General features: G+C 58.3%; 2 protein-coding genes across 3 annotated transcripts in view; both read right to left on the bottom strand.

The window, feature by feature from the left end:
• CMIP (c-Maf inducing protein) overlaps positions 1-22916 on the bottom strand; it is a 212911-nt gene that overhangs the window by 152483 nt on the left and 37512 nt on the right. The gene's annotated exons all lie outside the window — the stretch shown is intronic.
• The window catches only part of LOC133230007 (uncharacterized), a 49991-nt gene extending 27075 nt beyond the window's left edge, over positions 1-22916 (bottom strand). For both annotated transcript variants that reach the window (XM_061386846.1, XM_061386847.1), the window contains exon 1: positions 1-22916. This exon is cut by the window's left edge. The gene's annotated coding sequence lies outside the window, so the exon portion shown is untranslated.

Genomic DNA, 22916 nt, shown 5'->3' with positions numbered 1-22916 from the left:
TGGATGGTCATGGTTTCAAAAATGACCCCAGATTTCTCTGTGCTTAGCGACCTTCTGACCAAAGAGAGAGCCAGACAGGAAATGGAAGGGAGAAGATCCACTGAGTTTAGCCACGGGAGTTTCCAAGGTGACTCAGGAGACAGCATCCCGTCCACTGCAGCCTTCCAGAGCGTGGCGCGTCCTCTGAGAGCGGCATCACCCGTTCCGCCTCCACTGCCACAGCGTGCGATTGTGTGCACACGTGTGCACACACACACACACAGAGACACACACGCACACAGACACACAAACACACACACAGAGACACACAACACATGCGCGCGCGCACACTCAGAGCTAACCACGGCGCAGTGAGGGGAGGAGACATTCGAAGCCAATGTTTTTCATTTACTTTGCCGGCAAAGAAATTCCACAGACCCACTGGCACCCATTTTCCCAGAAAATCCAACAATTACAAGAGGTTCCCATTGTTGTGGTGGGAGGTCAAGGTTGAACATGTATGTTTTAAGCCAAGTTTGCACCATGGCTGCACCTTCCAAGCCTCCAGGGAAGGTCTAACTAACTCCAAAATGGCATTCCCATAGGATAGGACTGTTCCCGACATATTCACAACAGAATCAAGGCTGTTCCATGCTTCTTCTGGAGAAAATGTTCCCAGGCTCCCTCCATTGTTTGTGGGGATACTCCAAGGACAAGATACACTAGCTTAAACGTGGGGCTGTCTTTTCCTTGACAGACCATTACTTATTTTACAGTTACGCAGCTGACAAGTGAATATGATGTCATCATAAAAACTCAAACAACCCAGAAATATGAAAAGCGAAAAACAACAAAGACAACTTTACCTGGATTCAATCCCACTGGCTTCCCCACAGATAATCCCCTTGGTCAGTGGGAGGTGCTTCCTTGGGAGTCTTTTTCTAGGCATTTATGTACATGTAAAAAAAAATCTTTTGTCTTATGCTTTGGTGTGACGACGGGTCTCACACAACAGCACGTGTTGGGCATCCTTCCACGGCCAGGCATTTTAGACGGTCCTCACTGCTCTTCACCATGCATCGCACGCCGCAGAACCAGCAGGCTGGCGGCTACTGAGTCCTGCGCGCGGCCTCTAGCTTTCACTCTGCTCCCTCATGCGTCCCCGGGCGTGTCTCTAGGCACGTGAAGGAGCTCTTCTTTGGAACAGACACCTAGATGGTCTGGTACCTGTCGCGGGCCCCTGGACTCAGCAGTGCACAGCCAGATCCGGGCCCAGCGTAAGCGCGGGGTGCCCGCCATCCCCGGGACACCCAGCCTGGGGAGGCAGGGCCAGCTTGCTCTAGGGAGGACTAGCGTGGGGTCCTGGTGAAGCTTCTGAGACAGAGGGGCAGAGGCCTGAGGGCTCTGCCAGGGACCAACTGGGTGGCTGTGGGCCACTCCGGGCCTTGCGCTGCAGCTCTAGGAAACAGGAAGGGCAGGATCTCCCTCCAGGGATGTTGGGAAATTCACTGAGATGGTGCCTCGTTCTCAGTGACCCTTGGGTGACCCATCTGCTGCACTTCCTGTTACTGAAGCAAAGGGCCCCGTTGTGGGACCACGGAAGCCACCTTGGACAGAAGGACAGGAGATATTTAAATGATTGAATGCCTTTGCGTAGAAATTGTTATTAGAAAGAGACGGTGGGGGAGACGTATTTTTATCGAGTTAGAGCAGAAATGTAAACTTCTGATGAGAAAAATTCAGTTCTTCTTTATTAGCCAGCACTGACCCAGCACAGACACGGGCCAGGTGTTACCCTAGGACTCTGCATCTATTGAGGCACTCAATCTTCACAGGCCTGAGAGCCAGGAAACATAATCATGCCCGTTTTACAGACGAGAAGACTAAGGCATTGTTGGAAATGTGCCAAACGAATTTTCCAAGAGACGTTTGGAAATGAACCCACGAGCTCACCATTTGTAAGAGGAGGTGCCAGAACTCGTTTGTGGGCACCCCAGAGCCCCTATGAATAAGCACCATGCTGACACTGACCATTACGGGGGCCCGCGATGTGCCAAGAACAACCAGAAGGGCTCCCCACTTTGTGGATAAAGAAGAGGAGGCTCGAGGAGGTGAAGCCACTGTCCGGGGTTACAGGCTCACACGTGGCCATGCAGCTTGGGGCCCACGCGGTCTCATTCCAGAGCTACTCGCTGGGCCTGAGGGCTCAGCCTTGCCGCCAAGTCCGGGCTGGGCTGCCCCTTCCGCTCTCCGCACACCATTTCCGGAGACTTCTCTGAGCCTCATCCGCTGGGGGTGGTCACACGCACCCCCTCCCCAGAGGGGAAGCTCCGTTGGTCCTCCTCGTTGCACGCCCTCCCTGGATTTAGCTGCATGGGCTGGAACACCTGCCCTCCAACACAATCCACCCTCAAATAGACCAGGAGTGTCACCGGATTCTAGCCTCTTGTCTAGTAAATACACAAAGTCATTCTCCATAAACAAACAGTATTTCCGTATCTCTGGACATCAGCAAAGCTGGCAGCAGCATCTTCCCTTTTTCATTTTCTTTTGTTTTTTAAACGAGCAGCAGCAACCAGGGCAGAAGCCCCGAGGCCCACTAGGGGCTCCGGTCACAGGGCCTTCCTGGTGCTCAGGACGGCGCTGGGCGCCGGGGACAAGCCCGGCCAGGGCAGGGGGAAGACAGCAGATGCTGACAGTGCTGCCCGCGGCGCTGGGCGCCGGGGACAAGCCCGGCCAGGGCAGGGGAGAGCAGACGCCGACAGTGCTGCCCGCGGCGCTGGGCGCCAGGGACAAGCCCGGCCAGGGCAGGGGGAGAGCAGACGCCGACAGTGCTGCCCGCGTGCCTGAGGCTGCGAGGCGGGCGGGTGGCCAAACCAGAGGCTCCCTGGAGGTGGGCGGCAGAAACCCACCCAGGAAGGAGCCCTGCTGCGGGGCAGGCACCAGCTCCAGCTCAGCCTGGCCCCCCAGAAGGCCGGGTCTCGGAAGCATCCAGGGCCGGCCCTCACCTCCTCTCGGGACCGCAGGGCAGGTGGCTCCCACGCCAGCAGCCTCAGTGTGACCCTGGAAGTTTCGCCCCTGCTTCCCGCGCGCCTGGCTCTGAGGTGTCCTGAGGCCGTGGGGAAGCGGGGGCCAGCTCTATTTTAGCGCTGGCCTCCCGGGAGGATCCCTGGGTGGAGAGGAGCCCAGCCAAGCCAGGTGGCGTGACGGATCGGCTTTCGGGCCCTTCATCCACCCGACAGCCGCTTCCGGAACACCTACTACGCATGGGGCCCGAGCCAGCGGGGCTGGCCTGGCTCGGCCACTCTGCCACCTGCCATGGCCTTGGCAGCGGGAACAGCAGGAAGGTGGCACCTCTGAATAGCCCGCTGGCAGGGAGCCCCCACCTCCCAGCCTGGGGCGCAGCGGAGAACGCGGGCAGGCCCCGCTCCACAGAAGACTCCTTCTGGAAGCAAGGAACTCTCTGTCCCGATGAAAAAAGGACAGAACTTAAGAGATTTGTTCACAAAAGGTCTAACTGAGGAACTCACCGGCCACGGGTGGGGGACGATCTGGGCATCAGAAAGAAGAGTAAACGACTACCCTGGATTCAAACACACCAAGTAAAAATTTAGATCCCTGAATTCATATTGACGGTAAAAAAAAATTTTTTTAAATAAGCCTTGAGAAAAGTGCTACAAGATCAGCTCATTGCTCTAAAACTTAGCAATAAAGGTGAAGGAAGACTAAAGCTTTTTTCCCTGCCTCCCCTTTGTAAACTGAACTTCGGTGCAAACAAGCAGTTGATGAAGTCCCCTTCAGAATAATTCCATCTAATAATCGAAGAAGGAAAGGTGAACTTCAGATAGCTTCGCTTTGCAACCCTGATTTAATACTGGACCCAGGCGTGGTCACTGATGACATCTAAAAACTTAGCAGGCCGGCGGTGGCTGCTGCATTAGAAGCGCGGGCGCAGGATGGACCAGAAAGTCGTGGGGTGAGCGTGGAACTTTCAGGGACTACAGGGCACTGAGGAACGGGTTCCCTGACACCGCGAGGAAGCAGTCAGCAAGGCTAGGAATACGGAAAATTCCACAAGCCACATGCCCTGATTCCAAAAGAGGTTTTAAAAACCCTTAAGAGACATACCAAGCAAACATGATGTACTAACCCATGTTTGGATTCTTACCGAACAAATCACGACCAAAATCATTTATGAGACAATTGGGGAAATGTGACTGAGCATTTGATATCAAGGAATTATTGTCAGTTTCTTAGGCATGAGAATGGTATTACATTTATACGTATCTTTTTTAAGATACCTTGTTTTTTTGGAGATACCTGTTTCGGTAAGATAAAATGGGGATTGCTTCCAGATAATTTCACGGTTGGAGAGGAGGGAAGTGGCGGCGGGGAGGGGTTACTGGACAAGACCGGCTCAGGGTTGGTGAAGCCAGTGATGGGCACACAGGGGGTCACTGTACTCTTCTCTGTTGTCAGTGTATGTTTTTAAGTTTCCCCCAAATATTGGTTTTCTTCTATTTCTTTTTTAATTAGGGGAAGAAAAAAAAAGATCCACGCATGTCAGGCTGATCTGGGGTAGGAGCAGAGAAGGGTGGCGTCGGCGTGCCGAGAGCCAGCCCAGGAACCACGTCTCCAGGACCGAGAGCCTAGCCCTGGCGCGGGCTGGTCACGGGACGGCACATGTCCCTTCAGCCAAGCCTCAGTTGACGCCCTGTTAAGTGGGGCTGATCGCCACAGTGCCTCCTCGGGAGCCTGCCATGAGGACTGAGCACAATAGCCCAAACGGAGGGCTTTCTCAGGCCCACAGCAACGTGCAGCAGCCACACCCCCAGCTTCCCCGTGTCGCCAGCACCCAGACGAGGTGGCTACGTGAGCACACTCCCACCTGAGCTCTCAGGGCCTCGCCCTGGGAGACGGAGCCCCAGACACGTGGTCTCTGCAGCTCCGGGCGGCCATGAGGAGCAAGCGTCTGCTGGTCCCCGGACGGCCCCTGAGAACCAGGAAGGCGGCAGGACACTGACGGCATCACCTAAGACCCACCAGGCGGGCTCCTGCCGAAGGACCCGTCAGAGAAGCAAGAGCATCCTCCCTGAGTGTGACGCCGACTGATCAGAGCACACTGCGTGTGCCAGCCAGACCCGGCCGAGAAGACGTTCCTCCAGGGCAAGACTTCCAGGTGGAGGCCCAGGCAGCCGGCCTCGTTGTAGAGAGGCGGGGAGGCCCTGCACCCTGTGCTCCCTACACACTTGTGCGCTGCAGCCCGTCTGGTCAGAGGAGACGGGGGACCGCGGCCTGGGGCCCGGGAGAGACCCGGCCACAGAGACAGGAGCACCCCAAGAGCAGGCTGGTCAGGCCGTGCCCTTGGGGGGCCCAGGCAAGGTTTGGGAGCTACCCCAAAATGTGTCCCCGCTCCACTCACGGGACAAGCTCTGTGTTGGGGCCACACTGGCCCAACCTACTCAGGATGACTGGAGGAAGATGGACAAATGCAAAGGCGGGAAAGACAGCCAGTCCACGACTCCCTGGGTGCCCCTATCATGACGGCCATTCCCGTTGAGTGCTGACGAGGCTCAAGTTCAGAGAAGCCGGAGGTGACGCAGGTAGGAAGCAGGGGAGCCTCTACTTCAAACCCAGTGACTATCCCCAAAGCCATGCTCCATCTGCTGCAGGCTGCTGGACCCGGGGGGCGGGCAGGGATGGAACCCCAAGAGCACGCGTGACCCTCACAGACTTGCAGAGCCCGCTCTTCACTGGGGCCTGGGGGCTCTTCTCCCTGAAGGTGATCTTTCTTTGAAAAACAGTAAGTCAATGATTTCCTTTCTCATCATGAAAGCTGCCACTCTCTGAATGAAGTGAAAAGAACCCCGGTTTGATGGAAAAGCTCACTAGGGTGTGTGAGGAGGGGCTTCGCTCCAAAAAAGAAAAGGGCTGTACCTCCCAAATATCCAAATTCCACTTCTTTGGAATGCACGTATCATGCGCTCAATTTTGCAAGCCACTGGCTGCAGGACCCGGGAGGCTGGCTCTGGACCAGGGCACGTGTTCTCCTAAGCATTTCCCGGCCCATGTGGCAGGGCTCACGGAGCACATGTCAGGCCCTGGCGCGCGGGGCCCGGCCCACCCATCCCGGCACCTGCCTCTTCCACGGGCTGCCCCAGGCCTCCACCGCAGTCCTGAGACCTTCCTCAGAGGCACCCTCTCCCGGCAGCAGCAATTTAGAAATTTGTATCAATATTCCAAAGGCACACAATCTTTGACCCAGCGACTCCACCTCTAGGAACTGATCCCAGAGATGAGCTTGAGTGTCTCAAAGATGTGTATACGTGGCTGATCACCACAGCAGCACGTGAAAGAGCAAGAGGCTGGAAACAAACCCATCGTGAGGGAAGGGTTCCATGAACCTGAATGGGAATCCTCTGCAACAGCACAGGGAGAAGGAGAAAGCCATACTGATCGGGAGCAATCCCTTGAGACTGCTCAGTACGGGGAGGGGGGTGACAACACAGGAACCGGGAGTGCGGGATTCCATCATCTGCTTAACAAAAAAGAAAATAAAAATATGCGTTCGTTTGCTTATGTGTACCTAGGCCACCTCTGGAGAAAGGATCGCTCTGTCCTTCAGAGACCCTCAAGGCTCGCCTGGTGTCCTGGGCAGCAAGAGGACCCCCAGGCACACTCCCAGCACTGCTGGCACTGTGGTTAGAAACCCTCCCTAGAACCTAGGCCTCCTGATTCTCCAAGAACCCCACATACAATGGGCAAACACTCAGTAACCCACATCCATTCTGCCTGGAAATCTCACTCGAGCCTTCGCTTCTAAGAAGACTTGTGAGTTTTGCATTGCACCCCACATCTGTGACTTCCTAGGTGACTCAGTGGTAAAGAATCCACCCGCCAAGGCAGGAGACATGGGTCAGGAAGATCCCCTGGAGGAGGGCATGGCAACCCACTCCAGAATTCTTGCCTGGAGAATCCCCATGGACAGAGGAGCCTGGTGGGCTACAGTCCATGGGTCACAGAGTCGGACACGACTGAGCGCACACACCATACCCACGCCTGCTCTAACAGTGCACTAATATTTTAAATGACTCCCTGGTTAAACTTCTCCCCTGCCCATTTAGTCTGCTACTAAAATGGATGCTTCCAGAAAGAGGTGCAATGTTAGAAACTACACACCGGTGAAATCATGTAACCTTTCCCCCTTCAAGTACAGATCAGCTAAGAGACTTAAGCTCTTCCCTCTGAATTGAGAAGTCAAGCAAGTGTGTGGGGAAGACCCACCAAGTTAGCCTATGGATTCTGGAACTCCTGATTCCTGGTGGGCTACACGTGTGCTGTGTGAGAGGAGTAGCTGGGAGCCCATCTTTAAAATCTGCAGAGCGCAGGCACCTGAGAACCCCAGAGCCAGGCCACAGGGCTGAGCCTCAGGGCACACTTAGAGACAAGCGTGAGCTACTGCAACTCCACTTGCTTAATAATCTTCACATTTGGAAAACCTCCCCTGCCCCTAACTAGTGTTCTTAAGCCATTACTAACTTTTATTTTCCTTTTATTTCCATTTCCATTTCCATAATTCCATTACACAAAGACAGTAAAAAAAAAAAAAATGTAAATGTCAATAAAAGGATCAGGATTCTCTGTGTAGAAAAAGTGGCTAAACTGAACCTAGGATCCAGGTCTCAAGAATAAACGTCAAGACTGTACTAGGCTTTCTCCCCGAAGGGCTGAAGAGTTAGTTCTCTGCGGAGCCCGTCTCTTTACTATCTTCTGAGACCCCCGCTCAGTCACTGGGACACCACTGAAACACTCGGACTGCGGGTCATCACAGCGGCTGGGATCCAACCCCAGTGCAGCCAGCCGTGAGACCCGGAGGACATGCCTTAACTTCTCCTCGCCTCGATCACCTCATCCACAAAATGAGGCGTCCAGGTCCCCTCTGTTACGGGTTGCCAGAGGATGAACTGAGACAATGTGTGCAAACTGCTCAGCCTGCTGACTGGCACAGAGGAAGCCCCAACAAAGGGTAGTTCGTACTATACCCGATCCACACCGCCCGCGTCTCAGCAAGGACAGCCCCGAGGTCTGGGGAGGGAAATTATCTCGGCCAGCATGTCAGAGCAGCTTCCTGACGCCGCTCACCACCTCTTCCCTCGCACGGGGTTGGCGGAAGTCGACAAGACTTTCAGTTCCCAAACCAAGAAAGCACTAAAGCTCCCCTGCAACATGCCCAGAACCCAAGAGGGCCCCGCGGATGCCCTGAGCTCACGAACCCCGCTGACTGAGGACCGGAGGGAGCACAGTCTGTGGGGCAGAACCCGCGGCCCCGAGGCTGCGTGAGACCGGCCGGCCCAGAGGACTGGGCGCCCCACACAGGAGCGGGAAGCAGGGAGGTCCCCAGACACGCAGGGCCCTTCCCTCACCTGGGCACAGAGTCAGACTCCACCCCCCGACCCCTCCTGAAACTGTAGGTGTGGCTGTGTGACTTGCTCCGGCCAGTGCAACGGGAACAGGGGTGTGCGTCACTTCACGCCCGTGTGCAAGTTGCCACATCTCTTGCCCTGCCTCTCCTGATGGTGGAGACGCACATTTAGATGGGGCCTCCGCCAGCCTGGGGCCCCGAGTATTCTAGAGGCACCTGCTGAGGTGCCTTGATGTTCAGCGCAAAGGAGAAATAAACTTCAGTTGCCTAAAGCTACCGGTGGGTGGGGCTGTTTGTTACTGGGGCATAACCTAGCCTAACTGGCTGATACAAGGAGTCAAAGACATTCGACAGCAGCACTTCTCAGCATACCTGGGAAGAGAGACCACTTTTCAGCTTTAATTTAAAATCTGCTGCAGACCGATACTTTTGGAAACACAACAAAAACATCATTCCAATGTTAAGTTAGAAAAGTGTCTGTGCTCTTACTCTCTGTACTTGCCTCCTCCTCGCAGAGCAGCAGATCCTGGGCCACCCTGCAAGTGGATCAAAAGGAAAGCAGGCTCAAGCCCCGGCTCCTGCTCTTTCTGATGATGGGGATACAATTTAACCTTTCCAAGTCTCAGGTCTCCATTTGCAAGGTAAGAATGTTCATGTGAGGACTTAAGGATGAAGCACGCAGACCACAACACCAGGTGCGAAGAAGGGCTCAGTATGCGTCACCTCCTCACGCACATCCGGCCCTGTCCCTAGGTGACACTCCCGTCACACGCAGGCCCAGGGACAGACTCAGGGGCTTAGGCAGGGCCGCAGGCTGCAAGCAGCCTCCCAGGACCAGGCAGCAGGCTGGGATGCAGAATTCACTTGCAGATGCCCTCCCTGAGATAAGGTGGTGAGACTGGCATCTAAGGGGGACTGGGCAGGCCTCCTGGGGGGTCCGCTAAGACCAGAGGATAAAAACTGCCGCCTCAGTGGGGCTGCCTTGGTGGTTCAGTGGTAAAGAATCCACCTGCCAATGCAGGAGACACGGGTCCGATTCCTGATCCAGGAAGATCCCACCTGCCGTGGAGCAACTAAGCCTGTGCACCACAACTATCGAGTCAGTGCTCTAGAGCCCGGGGGCCACGACTGAAGCCCACTTGCCCAGGGTCCATGCTTTGCAGTAAGAGAAGCCACCACAATGAGAAGCCCGCTCACTGAAGTTAAGAGTAGCCCCAGCTCCCTGTAACTAGAGAAAAACCCACCCAGCAATGAAGACTCAGTACGCCCAAAGATAAACAAATAAAGAAATACAAAGCAACTGCCTCAGCACCATTAGGATAACCAGGACCGAGCCATATATCACTTTGACACCTCGCAGTGACCCCATGAGACAGGCACCGATAAGCCTCTCTTGCAGGAGAGGAAACTGAGGCTAGTGTGGTTGAGCCACGCACCTGCCCACACACAGCAGAGCCAGGCGTGGGTGCTCACGGCTGGCTTCACTCCAGAGGAGGGGGACCAACTGCTGGCCGTTCCTGGGACTTGGGGAGTTCCAGTTTTAAAAGGGGGCTAGTTGCGGGCAAACATGTGTGAGCGGGTCACCAGGCCCCAGAGCCTGTGTTCCTGAGCCACCATATTTAGCACGTGCGGCACGTCTTTAATAAAATATCTACCGGGAAAGTCACATCCCACGACATCCCGCCAACACTTCTGAGAACAGGGAGACGGGGTGCGGTGGGTACACACTGAGGATAAACCAATTTACCAGGCATCTCAGGGCCAGGATGGCTCCACACGGCCTGGGGACCAGCCCTGCCCTGAGGCCTGCTCAGAAATGGAAACTTCTAAATACTGATCCCATAACCAGAAGCAATTCTGGCCAGCTTCTTCTTAAAAAAAAAAAAAAAAATCAAACAATAGGCAATCAGAATGTGCTGGGTCAGTGACATGTTGTCGCAATTTGCCAAACAAAGCAAGGGGAGTAAGATCCCAACGGTAATGCTTTGCATTTCTTACAAGGGCGAGTCCTGGGTGTGACTTCTTTTTCCAGAGCTGCTAGCTGTGCCCTCTGTCTGCCTCCAGCCTCATCACCCCCTCCCCAGCAGGACACCCGAGTGCCTGGCGTGTGACAGATTCCCAGCACGGTCACTGGATGAGCCAACGGGGGACGACATCCCTGTTCTGCGCTGACTCAGCCACCGCCCCAGGCGCCCCCAGCGGGGGTGGTGGCTGGGTCACCTTCCCGCCGCCTTCCGGACTATCCTGAGTGCTCCACGCGTAAGCCGACCACATCCTCCCTCCTCCAAACGGGACACTCTGCAGAATGACATGAAATGAGGCACATTCAGTCGCTCAGTTGTGTCTGACACTTTGCGACACCATGGACTGCAGCACGCCAGGCTTCCCTGTCCATCACCAACCCCCGGAATTTACTCAAACTCATGTCCACCGAGTCAGGGATGCCATGAGGCACAGGTGGTAGTTATACCCGGACTGCAAGTGCAACCCTGGGATTGTCCCAAGCGAAACAGGACAGGGGTCATCCTGCTGAAGGACAGCACCTCACCTGAGCCTGACCCTGGAGCCAGCCCCTCGGCCTCAGGCCCAGCCCTGCCGCCTACAGCTGTGTGGCTTCCTTAACCTCTCATCCGCACAAAGGGGCTGGGTACCAGCGGCCGCCCAGGGGCCACTGTCAACGCCGGGGAGGCCTTGATGCAGAATCCAGCGCGGAAGGTGCGTTATCTGTTTGCTGAATCAGAGTCCTACCACCCCCAGGGGACGTACTCGAATCATCGCCGACAAACAAGAAGATGGCTAAGGCACAGAGCGGTTACGCCGCCTGCTAGCTCATGTCAGTCTTAGGAGTCGAACCTAAGACTCAGGTCATGTCTTAACCACCTGCAGTCCTTCCCCTCTCCGCCACTGGGGAGCACAGCACTTCCTCTCCCGGTTTGGGAATTCAGGACACAGGTCAAGCAAGACATGCAGGGAGGCCTGAACCCACACCCGGCACGTGGTGCTGCCGGAGCTCACCCGGGCCTGGGGGCTGACTCGCAGGAGGGGGCCTGGGTCCCCTGAGGCCGGGTGGCCATTTGCAAAGCCGGGCGGCCTTCGTCCCGTAGGACGTTTCGGTAGAAGGGCACTGTGCCTCAGTCACAAGCCAGAGTTCCCCTTTCCCGTCTACTAGCCAAATTACTCGAGTTCAGAAATTCCTTTGCAAGACACGACTGAAATGCAATCTCCAACCCCATCGGGCCCAGTGGAATTTCACCAACACAAATCGCCGAGTTCTCCAGGAAAACGCAGGAAGCTTGCCTGAAGTTTCAGATTCTTGGTAGGTCTTCGAAAGCTCAGGCGCTCGGGCTCCTGGAAGCGGCAGGAAGTGGTTTGCCTTTGCTTATTTTCCAAAGGATAACCACCAGATTTGCTCATAAAAACTTTTTAACCAATTGGCAAAGGGCACCTGCACAATTGAGTGATTTCCCAGCTCCTTGGGGCTTTCTCTTTTTTGTTCAACTTGTGGGGCTTCAGGGAGGCAATGCCTGGGGCTGGACACAGCTCCAGGCACGTGGAAAGAAAGAGGAAGGGGGCAGGGGACAGGGAGGGGGAGGATGGGCATCTGGATGAAGAATTAAAATCCACCAAGAGGACAGTCGCAAGCTCAGTGAGAGCCCTCGGCACCAGGCCCAGCGGCGCCCAGCACTGACCACCAGCCCTGACAGGCAGGGGCTGAGGACGGCTGAGCGCAGGGGGGCACCTGGCCCCTCCTCCTAGGCTGGGGGTGTTTTGCCGCAGGAAAGAGACGCGCTATGGGGGTGGGGGGTGGAGGGGTGGGGACAGCCAAGCCAGGTGCAGAGACAGGTGACCATGCCTGGGAGCCAAGCGGCTCAGGGCCCAGAAGTCTGGATGCTTCTGATGAGGACAAAACAGGAGAGACCCGCCTTGGCCAACAAGCCCAGACTTGAATCTGAGAACAACGGGCAACAATGGCAGGCCCTGAGCAGGGCCGGGAGCCACAGCAGTCAGATCAGATTGGAAGGCCCCGCGGGGCGGGGGTGGGGATGAGTGGGGGCGGGGTGGGGGAACTGCAGGAAGTGAAGGCCTGGAAGCGGGAGACCTGAGCTTCCTCTGGACCCATCACTCCTGCTCTGAGATGTGGTCCCATCCACCGCCCAGTGCAGTGTGAATGTTCCCAGATACCTGTGTCAGCCGAGAGAATGGATGCGCGGGGGGCCATGGGGGGTCCTGGCAGAGGAAAGGGCCGCGAGGTGCTCGGGGAGCTGCCAGGACAGGGTCGCCTTCCGTACAGAGGCCACAGGCCCGGGAGGTGGGGCCTGTGGTGGACTGTGCTGGGCGAGTCAAGACCTACAAGATCACTCTCCTCTCCAGCAGAGCACATGAGAGGAGCAGAGAACAATCCAGAAGGTGGGAAAGGGAGCTGGAGACGAGGGCAAGGCTTAGGACGCGGGCGCAGGATACGTGTGTATGTGTGAGAGAGAGAGTGTGAGTGGTGTGTGTGCGGACACAAGCGTGTTCTCCAGCACGAGTCCTGCCATGCGTGCGGGAGGGGTGTGCACCCATGACCTTGAGAACGTGGGACCAGCACCGTGCGGGTGCACGTCGCGTCTGCACACACTCGCGCGGGGAGGCAGCGCACGCCGCATACCTCCAGAGAGCAGCATCCTCGCGGGTTCGGAGCCCTGGGCGGAGCCGGGCGGCCATCGCGTCTTGGCCTGCCGTGGCCCGGCTCGTGACCCAACTTCCCAACCTCCCAGGCCTGCTTCCTCATCTAGGGACGGGGCTCCTGGCGGCCCCCAGCTCAGAGCCGGAAGCGGGGCTGAGTGAACTCCCAGTTGTAAAGCGCTGAGACAGGGCCTGAATAAAGGCGACCTATGTGGGAGTTAAAAAAACAAACACAGGCCGGCAGGCGGGTACTGGCACAGCTGGGCACGGACACCTGTGCACACGGAGAGGGGCACAGAGTGCAGAACTGACTGGGCTGCGTGCACACCTGGAGCAGCGACACACGGCTGGGGGTGCCCGGGGGTGCAGTGGTGGAGTGTGTGTGCAACGCACGTGTGTCCCGCGTCCCCACGGTGCCTGAGGAGTGCGTGTGACTGCCCAAGATGCGCTGCTCCTGGGCCCGTGCACGTGGGGCATGCAGGCGTGTGCGCGAGGTGGACGCGCTCGGTGGGCGAAGGCCTGATGACGCCGGTGAGGATGGCAGCTCTGGGCGGCCTGGGCCAGGAGTGGCCAGAGGCACCCATCGGCCAACTGTAAGCGGGAAAAGGCGGGACCCACTCCAGTAAGGCTGACGGGGCCCTGCGTCTCACACAAGCAGGGGAGGGACGGACACGCACGACGAGGCACGGATCGGCCGCTGCACGCGCTCTCACCAGACCCCCACCCTCCAGACAGCCCCAGGAGGAGCACCACGCCTGCCGGGTTGAGCGGTTTGCCCCCAGACGCCCCACGTGGAGCAGGGGCGCTGAGCCAGCTCTGTGACTCTGGGCCTGCCCTCTCAGCCCCTGTGCTGCTCTAAGCAGAGAATGAATGAGTGAACGTGCATGGGGCAGGAGTGAGTGAACAGACAAAAGACAACGGGGAGGAAACCGAAACCGAGCCCAGGGGACTGGCACGAGGGAAGGGCTGGCACCGCAGGCACGCCACAGTCAAGGAGCCGCGAGGCCATAGGGCCGCTCCCGGCAGTGGTTCTGACGGCGGCCCAGGGCCCACGGGGCAGAGGAGGCAGCCTGTGCCAGGTGGAGGCTCCCGGGCCGACCTCCACCAGCCCAGAGCCCACGCGGGCCTGGAAACTGCACGCTGCAAACTGGCATCCCGTTCACCAGGGCTCCCCTGGGATTTCAGATTAGCCAGGTTCCAGCTGCCAAGGCCTGGCCACCCTACCGGGGCTGGGACATCATGGGGAGGACGAGTGAGCACCATGACCTCTCCACGCTGGCTAGGTCACAAGGCCCCCAAGGGCTCGAACCCACAGTGGTGACTCACAGTGTCTCCAAGGCCCCCGCTTTCCGTTGCTGGCTCTCTTGCCCAGCCCCCACCCATGCTTGGAACAGGACCCTGCTTCCCGTGATCCTCCCCTTCCCACCACTGTCCCCGGGCCTGTAAGTCTCAGCACAGGAGGGACGGGGTGAGTGCGGGCAACAATCCTGCAAATGTGCACAGTCCCAAGGTGAGGAGACGTGCGACTAGGAGCATCCTCTCTAGGTAGGGAACGAAGTGGAAAGGAAGTTGCTAAGTGGGGCTAACCCCACTCTAAGAAGAATGAGTGCCCACCACGGAGCATCAGAGAGGGCTTCCAGGAGGCGATGGACCTCAAGATGGGCAGGCTGGAGTGGAGTGTCCTCCAGCTGGGAGGGCTGCATGCCATGGCCTGAGAACAGCAGAGGCCGACAGCTCTAGGGTCTCGGCCGCTCCTCCCACTCACACAGAAGGAAGGGAAGTGAAGTGGACTGAAAGTTGCTGCTCAGCTGTGTCTGACTCTTTGCGACCCCATGGACTGTAGCCCTCCAGACTCCTCTGTCCATGAGGTTCTCCAGGCAAGAATACTGGAGTGGGTTGTCATGCCCTCCTCCAGGGGATCTTCCCAAACCAGGGATCGAACCCAGGTCTCCCGCACTGCAGGCAGATTCTTTACTGTCTGAGACGCCAGGAAGAAAGCCCCCCAAAAGGAAGGGGGTCCAGGCTATGTGAGAGTAGAGGAGAAGCCGACCCACCCTCCGGAAGCAGGTCTGTGACTCCCGCTGGCCTGTGGGCAGTGGCGTGGGGGCAGGCCCTGACTCAGCCCGCGGGTGGGGCAGAGCTCGGCCGGCTTCCCCGTCCTCTCCATTCACACAGCGCCCCCGCAGCGGGTCCCATCCTTCCCTGAACACCAGGGAGGAAACCCATAACTTCCCTCCTTGCGGGAAACGGAGCAGCGACCGGGCTGGGCCAGTCTGCTACTCTCCCGGAGGCCCCTCCGCCGCCCGCCCGCACCCAGGCCCCTCAGGAGCCTCGCTCCCTTGCGTCTGCCTGGCTCTCACCACCACTGCGCCCAGCCTGCCCGGGAACACCCCCGGGGGCTCCTCCGCTCCCCGTCCAGGCCAGGGAGATCCACTCTGACCATCAGCGTGGATTCCTCGGGAGACCCTGTGTGATGGAACAGTGACGATGACGACAGGGACGCCAGCTGACACCATGCAAAGTGCTGCTCATGTATTAGTTCACAGAATTCAAAACTGTGCCACAGGGGGCAGGGTTAGGTCCATGTATAGAGGAGGAAACTGAGGTTCAGAGAGCTCACCTGACTTGCCCAGAGCCTTGGAGTGCCCAGGGATAGGACTTTAGTCATCAGAGAAGGGGGAGGACCCGTCCCTCCATCTCCACACCAGCTTGGTGATGGATGGCTAGTGACGCGATCCAGGCATCATGGTGGATAAAGGGGCCCGTGTCAGGGCCGGCTTTGGCGGATAAGTGAGAGACTGCAGAAAAGCGCCTGCGTCTACAGGCTCTGGATAAGCGGCTGCTGCTGCTAAGTCACTTCAGTCGTGTCCAACTCTGTGCGACCCCATAGACAGCAGCCCACCAGGCTCCTGTCCCTGGGATTCTCCAGGCGAGAACAGTGGAGTGGGTTGCCATTTCCTTCTCCAGTGCGTGAAAGTGAAAGTGAAGTTGCTCAGTTGTGTCCGACTCTTATCGACCCCATGGACTGCAGCCCACCAGGCTCCTCCGTCCATGGGATTTTCCAGGCAAGAGTACTGGAGTGGGGTGCCATTGCCTTCTCCTGGATAAGCGGCAGCTGCCATTATTAATAAGAACATTCAAGACAGAAGTCAATTCTGTGTTGCTTGGGGACAAGAGGACCCAGTACCAAGAGGCACCTGGGCAGCAACGGGGAGTCAGAGCAGCCCAAGATGACGAGCTGGAATCCGGTCTCAGCACTCCTCACTACGGGGCCCCGGGCACCGTGAGCAAGGTGAGGGGGCCGCTCGGGTCACACCGCAGCCCCGGGAACCCCGCAGAGGAACACCGAGAGGGCTTGGCACCAGGGGCCGCCCTGAACTCTCGGCCTGGGCGGACACCAGCCAGCGCCCCTCTCTAACCCACTCTTTTGACGCTGGCTTCCTGCAGGAAGTGCGTCCTGTTTGTTTCCTCCCTGGGGTGAAAGGAGGGCCGTTCGGCCTTCCCCTGGAAAGCTCCCGAGGGGGCCAGCCCTGCCTGCAGCCCCACTCCTCTCCCGCCCTCTGCATGCACGGAGCTCGGCCCCGGCCCTCCTCCGCACCTGCCCTGTTCTCAGCAGGTGGCGGCAAACACCCCCGGACAACCGGACCCGCTGCGGGTGCCCCAGTGGAGGGCCGGGGACGGGGAAGAGGGGGGCCACAGTTTGAGGGGGGCCTGGCCGAGGTCGGGGCCAGAGACAGGCTGGAGACCCAGGAAGAGGCGGCCCCAACAGCCTGGTGCCAATCCAACCCAACCCTGCTTCCCCAGGCTAATGAGGACGGCGCCTGGACACAAGCTTCTGGAACGTTCCTCAGCCAGGTGGCATGGCTGCAGCCTTTGGGTCGGGAACCCTGGCTTCCACCCTCAGGTCCCACGTGGGATCACAGCTCCACAGACTCACAGACCTTTTTTTTAAAATTAAGAGATGAAACATGGCTAGTAAGGAAGCCAGCTCTCCTAAGCCTTCCTGAAAAGCTCCAGCTCACCGGCTCTGGGCCTGGGGACGAAACCAGCGCCCGGAAGGCTGGGTGCACCCTGCCCAGGTGGGTCCCAGCCCTGGGTGGCCATGGGGCCGGAGCAGCCCAGGCTCCTCCTGGAGCTTTGGTTTGCTCATGGGTCAGTCCCACGGTTTTCAGGATGACAAACAGCATGGGCACCGTGGGATGGGGGCCTATGACCACAGCGTGCTGAGCGCCCAGGCACCCCGGCCACAGGGCCCGTGCCCATGCGCCACCCCATCGGCCTGGCCTCTGCTGCCGCGGGGCATCCGGGAGCACCAGGCAGGGGGCTCTGTCACTGGGAAGCAGGCATGCCTGTGTGCCGGCTGCACGGGCCCTGTCACCCTGCGGGGACGATACCATCACCGGAGACAGGAATGGCATCACATGCCTGGGAAGGGGCAGCATGGGGCAGAAAGCAGGTCCCAGACACAAGTCATGGCGCAGAGCTCCCCATCCAGTGCCACGGGGACGACACGGGGGTCCCAGCCTCCGTCCCCCCGCCTGATCCCACCCATCTTGTAGGCCACCGCCCTCCCCCGCAGAGAAAGCGACCACCTCCTAAGAAACAGGGGTTTCTATCTCGCCAGCAGCCACCTCTCCCTGCATTTCAGCCCTTCTCACACCCTGTTTCTCTCTTCACCCTCCCTCCCTGCTCCTCCCCTGGAACCACCCGACTGTCCCGCACCACCGTCCGTCCTGTACCCTGCCTCGCCCCTCGCCTTTGTCTGTCTCTCTCACCCCCGTCCATCCCGCACCACCGTCTGTCCTGCACGCTGCCTCGCCCCGCGCCTCTGTCTGTCTGTCTCTCTCTCACCCCTGTCCATCCCACACCATCGTCCGTCCTGCATGCTGCCTCGCCCCGCATCTCTGTCTGTCTCTCTCTCACCCCCGTCCATCCCACACCACCGTCCGTCCTGCATGCTGCCTCGCCCCGCGCCTCTCCTTGGTCCTCGCTGCTGCCCGGGGCTCGACTCCTGATGCCCTGTGCTCCCCTCCTCAGGTCTCTCCGGGGCCCTCCCTGCCTGGTACGCCCTCCTCAGGAGCCACCGAGCCCAGACCCTCTCCCGCACTCCTCCGCTCCTCGGCCCCCCAGCTCTGCAGGCGGAGGGGAGGGGGCCCAGGTCAGCGGTGGTGCTGACGGCCAAGCATCAAGGGGCAGAAGGAACATGAGCTGAAGGCCCATGAGCAGGTGTCTCAGAGCCGATGGCTGGCTGACGACACAGCGCCACACCACTTCCCACCCATGAAGTCAATTTAAGACCAAAAAAAAGAAAGAAAAAACGACACCTGGAGAAGACTCAGTTGTGGGAAAACAAGGCCACGTCACCGTCGATGGTATTACAAATGGGTTCAGCTCTTTGGAAAGCTACAGAGCCTTGCCGCTATCAAAAGCCATCAGAATGCTCATACTCCTTTGACCAACTAATCTCCCTCCTGGGAATTTTTCCAAACAATTATTCATCATCACAAGGAAAAGGGGGAAAGAACTAGGAGCATGCAGATATGCACGGTGACAGACTCCAGTGAAGAAGAAAGGCTGGAAGTTGCCTTAACCTCTCTCACCAAAGGGAGAGGGTTTCATAGAGACATGGTGCAATGACTGTTGCTGCTGCTGCTGCTAAGTCGCTTCAGTCGTGTCCAACTCTGTGCGACCCCATAGACGGCAGCCCACCAGGCTCCCCCGTCCCTGGGATTCTCCAGGCAAGAACACTGGAGTGGGTTGCCACTGCCTTCTCCAATGCAGGAAAGTGAAAAGTGAAAGTGAAGTCGTTCAGTCCTGTCCGACTCTTAGTGACCTCATGGACTGCAGCCCACCAGGCTCCTCCGTCCATGGGATTTGCCAGGCAAGAGTACTGGAGTGGGGTGCCATTGCCTTCTCCGGCAATGACTGAGGAGCCACTAAAAACAGTGACTGTGGAGGAGAAAATGAAAAGGAAGCTGGCGCGTTCGACCAGCGAAGACATCAAAACACAGGCATATATGTACAGAAACCAAGAGGAATAATTAGAAAATCGATACAAGAAATTCTTGATGGCCAAATCCATTCGGCTCTAGGTCAGATGGGAGAGGATACCAGATAAAGGAAATCTGTGCGGCTCTGAGCGGGGGATAGGAATGAGTGCAAAGTTTGGTAAATACAGAATTTATGGGAAAACACATCCCAAGCTGTACAGCTGGGGCGTGTTTGGGCAGGACAGAATATTCGTGGCTACGCTGAGGCGGTAGAACTGTAACTAAAGGATTTTTCTTTTCCTTTTATACTCTTTTTAATATTGCTTTGATACCATTTTTGCTATTAAATAAAGGAAACCATCAGAATTTTCATGTGCCATCTTGAGGGCTGACAAAGAGCTTCCTCGTCTATACTCTCTCTTGGTCCTCTAGAAGGGGAGGCAGGGCAGGGAAGTTGCTGACCCTGGTTTTTACGGAGATGAGAGCGAGGGCTCAGAAACAGAGTGACTTCCCCAGCATCACACGGCCACGTGATGGCAGAGACAGAGCTCCAACCAGGGCCACCAGGAGGGAGGCACCAAGCCCCACACCAGGCCCCCAGGCCCGTCCTCAGACACCAGAGCTCCAGCCCCTGGACATCTCTGGCCGTGACCCCACTCTGAGCCAGATCCCCCTCACAGAGGTAACCCCCGGGCCTGCGGCTGACCGTACACACAGGGGAACCTCCACCACGCGTCCCTCACCTCAACCCTGCAGCTGATGGGCAGGACGGTATAAACGCGGAGCTGAGGCTGTGAGTCCGGCTCCTCCGCTTGCTGAGCCGCCCTGAGCCTCAGCGTGACCGTGAGCAACGTGGTCAGGACCCCAAGGGTCGCTGATGAAAGGGGGCAGTGCGCCACGCGCCCGGCCACAGCACGCGCTCCTCCACGCCTCAGGGCCTTTGCACGTGCTCTATCTAGAACGGTATCTGCGTGACTGCCCTCTTCGTGGCTCCAGGGTTCCCCTGGCATGGAAAGCCTACCGCATGCACAAGATGCGCGTTCCTCCCCCTCACCTGCCTCAGTCCCCTTCGTGGCCCTCGTCCACACCTGACATGCGGCGTGTTCACAGGTTGGGGTCAGGCTCCGCCCACCATGAGAACAAAGATCGTTTCTGTTCTTTGTGATGCATCTTTCAAGCACGTAGCAGGAACCCAATAAATGCTGAACTAAAGATGAAAGAAGCATGGACGGTGGTAACTTTGCCGGAGAAACAGGAACCTTCATTCACATGTGACTAAGGGCTGACACGGCCTTTACAGCCCCCAAGGGGCACCAGACTCCCTGGACGCCGCAGGCCTCTGGCCAGGCCACCACAGTGCCCACTGGCCTACGCCTTCCCTGCTTCCCTGCCCCCTCCCTAGGGACCGAAAGGGCCTCAGCCCAGAGGCTGCCACTGAGAAGGTGTCACTAGTCCCACTGGCCAGAAACATGAGAAACTGCCTTGCTGCAGCGGGAATGACAGATTTCAAGCGCTGCATTCCGGAGCTCCTGGAGAGGCCAAAGCCAGGCTCCTGCTGCTGGGTGGTTGGGGGAGTTCCCCAGGGGTGGAGCCCCCCACATGACTGCTGCTGGGGGAAGGGGCACCAGGCCAGGACCAGGGCCGTGGGCGCTGGTGTTTGCAGAAGCCGCCCCTGTGCGGGCACTTCACAGTCGTCCCAGCTCTGCCCCTCCACAGCGGCGTGGACAGGCGTGGAGCAGGCCTGACGTAGCCAGGCCACGGAGCACAGGGCTCCAACCCAGAGGGAAGGGCCACCAAGGCGGCCCGGGGGCTGCGTCCTGGGAGAAGGGCGCCGTGGGGGTCGCTCTGGTGACAGAGCTGTCCCAGAGGGCCACCAGATCTCTGGGGACAGCGGCATCTTGGGGATGAGGGACCCACAAACCAGGTCTCACCTGCAGGTCTAGCACCTCGGCCCCTGGGCCCAATGGCAGTGCCTCTCATGACGGGGCAGAGAGAGCATGGCCCCCTGCAGCTCTGGAAGCCCATGCTTGGCCTCAGGAACCCGAGGCTCTGCAGGAAGGTCCACTCTACACGATGAGCGCCACCTCCCCTCCTCACCTGGCTACCTCCAGCCCCACCCCGGGGGTCCACTGAGATGCTGCCTCCTCCAGGAAGCCTCTCCTGATCCCTCAAGTCGGCCTGAGGGTCCCCGCAGCCCCTGTGTGGGCCCTGGCCATATCTCCCACACCTGAGCGTGAGGCCAGGACACAGCACACGCTCAGAAAGGTGGTGAGTGAGTGACGACAAAAGAACAACGAAGACAGTGAATGAGCAAAAAGAGTGGGAACAGGGCGAAAAAAAAACACGAGCGAACGACAGACAGCAGCGTGAATGAAACGCGGGAACCACAGAGGGGCCCTCTCCCAAATGAACGACAGACAGAAGCGTGAATGAAACGCGGGAACCACAGAGGGGCCCTCTCCCAAATGAACGACAGACAGAAGCGTGAATGAAACGCGGGAACCACAGAGGGGCCCTCTCCCAAATGAACGACAGACAGAAGCGTGAATGAAACGCGGGAACCACAGAGGGGCCCTCTCCCAAATGAACGACAGACTGAAGCGTGAATGAAACGCGGGAACCACAGGCAGCCGTCTCCCACCTCAGCGGCCGCCCAGAGTCAGGAGCCAGCGTCGAGAGTCTCACAACAGTGGCGCCAACCTGGGCTGGACAGTCCCCTCCTCCTCGTCCCCTAGAGGTCACTCTGGGTCACAAGGATGGAGTCGGGCCCAGGGCAGAGTTCCCAGAGTAGGGTCTGGGGGCTCCAGGGCCCACCGGAGGCGCTTCTGGGCATCTCAGCGGACACGCCAGGGCTGAGGTCAGGTGGGGGCGAGGGGGAAAGAGCCCACCGAAAGGGGACGGGGGCGAGACTGGCCCCAGGTCACCCGGCTAGGAAGCAGACGAAGAGGAATTTAAAACCCACGCAGGCTGGCTGTGGAACCTGAGCTCGTAACCGCTATGGTCGACGTCTCTCAGCTTTAAGGTGCTTTGGTCGTGGAGACGATGGTCACGATAATCTAACAATACTCTCAGCGTTAGTGTGCAAAGGTCACATGGCCAACAACAATCATAATTAAAACAGTGCAACAAAGGCTCCTCCAGAATGTATATGAAGAGGGACTTCAGGCAGTAAGTCAGTGAGACGAGGGCTATCACGAGACTAAGAGCGGTCTGCAAAACTAGCACTTTTTCTGTCTGGATTGCACCTCAGCTGGGGTGTGGCTCGTGCCTCCCCCCACTAACTACTGTTTGATACTGTAACTCTGGAGCCAGTCACTTCACTGTAGATTTTCTCCTTTGAAGATGCAGCAAATTAAAGCAAACTGAGGCTCAGAGAGGTCAAGGGACTTTCCCAGGGTCACACAGGTAGGAAGGGACCTCGGAACTGAGCCTCTGTGACCCCCTCGCCTGGCCCCTGGCCCCCAGGGTCCAGTCTCCTTCAGTACGAAGGGGAGGAAGTGGCGGAAGCCAAGAGGGACAAGCCCGGTGTGCCCCTTCCCGCCCAGTCGGCCCCTCAGCTGCCACGGGACCCAGAACCCCGTCACTTTAAAGTGATTCACCTTGAGGGCTGTGGTCTGGTCTGGGCCGAGGGCAGGGACTGGAGGAATCAGGGCCGTGCTAACCCCTGACCACCCAGGCTTGAACCGGGTTCCCCAGGACCTCAGGAATCCAGGTGCAGCCCGCGCGGCTGCCCAGTGGGAGCAGCAGGACACCGCCGTGGCTCAGGAAGTCGGGCTGGGGCTCCCGCGCAGATGCTGGGGGTGTGGACGGGAGCCCCCAGGCGCCCCCACACCTGGCTGCTCAGGAGCTCTCGCCTCTGC

This window comes from Bos javanicus, chromosome 18 (assembly GCF_032452875.1).
Source record: "Bos javanicus breed banteng chromosome 18, ARS-OSU_banteng_1.0, whole genome shotgun sequence".
Classification (NCBI taxonomy): Eukaryota; Metazoa; Chordata; class Mammalia; order Artiodactyla; family Bovidae; genus Bos; species Bos javanicus.
This window is presented reverse-complemented; position numbering and strand designations above follow the sequence as displayed.